The sequence below is a fragment of the Olea europaea genome, unplaced genomic scaffold (assembly GCF_002742605.1).
Source record: "Olea europaea var. sylvestris unplaced genomic scaffold, O_europaea_v1 scaffold559, whole genome shotgun sequence".
In the NCBI taxonomy this organism is placed as follows: Eukaryota; Viridiplantae; Streptophyta; class Magnoliopsida; order Lamiales; family Oleaceae; genus Olea; species Olea europaea.
The window spans coordinates 285,148-287,779 of record NW_019263924.1 but is presented as its reverse complement, the minus strand read 5'-3'; positions in this window follow the sequence as shown (position 1 = coordinate 287,779).

The following is a 2,632-nucleotide window of genomic DNA, read 5'->3' as shown; positions in this document are numbered from 1 at the left end:
TGTCTTTTCAAGATGAGTCAAAGTTTGTTTCACCTTTTTCCTTACTATTGCTGACGTAGTAGTTGAAACTTGAAGATTCTGAGATAAAAAGATGAAAGGACAAGAAGATCCCACCAAGCGTACCAAGAAATTTGTACGACGAATTTCGTATATCAAAATACAAAAAATGTTAAAATTTGTATTTTTTTTTTAGAAATACAAGTGATATTGACCTTCTTGTAACTGTAAAATTGCAAAAAAAAATCTCTGATTAATTATCTGAATATTTGAAGACGAGGGGCCACGTGACTTGAATCTTGGTCTTCGAGAATTTTTTTAAAATTTGATTTGTTGATACTTGACTTGTTCGGCACTTAAATTTCAGGGCTTGGACTTTAACTTGAATTTGATTTGATTTAAAGAAGACTTTGATCTTTTTAAACTTGGTGTAAACCTATTTGATTCGAAAAAGATTTTGATCTTCTTGAGGTTCACCGGATTTAGATTTGAGAGGATTTCTTCTCTTCTTCCGGCTTTGAAATTTCTTCAGTTTTTCGTGATTGCCTTCTACGCTTTCACTTCTTCCTTTATCTTATGGACAATTGGTCCTATTTTTAGGGGAAAATTCGTGCTAATTTTGGTATCACTCATTTGTATTTAATTAAAAGAAAAAATTAAGTAATTATGATTTTATTTATTTGTTTATTTATTTAAAAAGTGAGATGGGCTTTTGAATTTTATGGACCTTGGTAGACTTAAAATTTAATTGGGCTAATTGCTTAAATCGACCCAATTCATTTTATTTATTTATTTATTTTTATGTCTATAGAAACATGTAAGTTGATTTTAAATGTAGAAGATAAGCATTAGGGTTTTACTGTAAACCCTCCACTCAAACAATCAACCTACCTCGAGAAGTGCAAAAAGATGAAAACTGAAGAAGGGATTATTGTGCAAGTCATCATTCCAAGAAGGGCATTGGTAGACTAGTAGGAGTAATAAAGGATTGATACTGGAACTTCTAGCGTTGGAGGGTCAAGAAAGTGCAATTGTTGTAAGGGTAAAAAGTTCCTTTTCAAGACACGTTGAGAACTAAAACAACAAAGTCAAGTTAATGACTATAAACAAGCGCTTACAGGGGAGCAACCAAATTATCTTTCCTTTTATTTCTCATTCTTTCAAGATCTACAGGGGGTTTGTTTTTCAAGATTCATCATCCGTACATGGAAAAATGTAAAATAACTTGTGGTTGTAACCTGCCGCTCTCCCCTTTTCCGTTTTTTCTTTCATCTCCTGATTTTCTTGTTGGTTGTAAGATGTTACTATTTAAATTTTATTCATTTTACAGGAACGCGATAATTAGAAATACTCAAACAAGCACTGGACAAAGAGACGAACGCGATCAAACACAGCATCTACCTCATGCACTTCATGTCGTTTAAGCCACCACCTTCGATTTATGAGGGGAGTCTCCTGTATCTCTTCGTTACCATTCTTTTTGCATATTTAGTGATATATTTCGTACATTGAGGGCAATTCACATTTTAAGTTTGTGGGTGAGATATTATCGTTTACTATATGTGTTTTATTGTTTTTGCTTGTTGGTTTATTATATTCCGTACATTGAGGGCAATTCACATATATGGTACTTGTTGATTGGATAGTCCAATTTAACGATCTCCATGGTACTAATTAATGGCCTGACTTCATATGAGGAGGCTATAGATGGTATAGATGCAACGATCCATTTAGGATTGAAATAGATATTGAGATCTTGGAACAAGAAATTCAATGAAGTGATTAAAATATATAATTTTGAATAGAAGTTCGACGAATCATGTGTCTATAAGAAGATATAAGACAAAATTGTAATTTTTCTAGTTCTTTATATGGAAGATATCCTACTCATTTAAGATGATATGATAGCATTATCATTTACGAATGTATGGTCGACCCAATAATTTCATACAAAGGACTTAGTAAAGCTAGCTATATTCTAAGTTTCAAATCTTGACAGATCGAAAAAGTAGGATGATAGCTTTATTCCAAGCCTCATACATTGATAAGATACTTGTAGATTTGTCATGTAAGATTTTGCCTTTCAAGCATGGAATCCAACTCTCTAAGAATTAGTTCCCTAAGACACCCGAAGAGATTTAGCACATGAGTAGGATACCTTATGCATTTGTAGTAGGTAGTCTCATATATGTTATGCTATGTAATAGACGTGACATTTGTTATACTATTGAAATGGTAAGTCAATATATGTCTAATCTTAAGACTGGAATATTGAATGTCAGTAATCATATCATTTAGTACCATTGGTGAATAAAGAATTATGAATTATATGTTCATCACCAAATCTTGTTCCAACGAGTTATAAGGATTCAGACTTCCCGACTGATAAAGAATATCGCAAGTCTATATCAAGATCATTGTTTAGACTTGATGGTGGTGCCATGTTTTTGGAAAAGTGTCAAGCAATCATAAATTATTGATTCCACAATTAATGTCGAGCATTGGCAACTTGTAAAGGTGCTAAATTAGTTGTATGACTCAAAAAATACTAATGGACATCGAGGTGGTGCCTTCCTCTGCACAACCACACTATATTAGGATAATTGTGAGACTGTAGCAAATGCAAATAATCAAG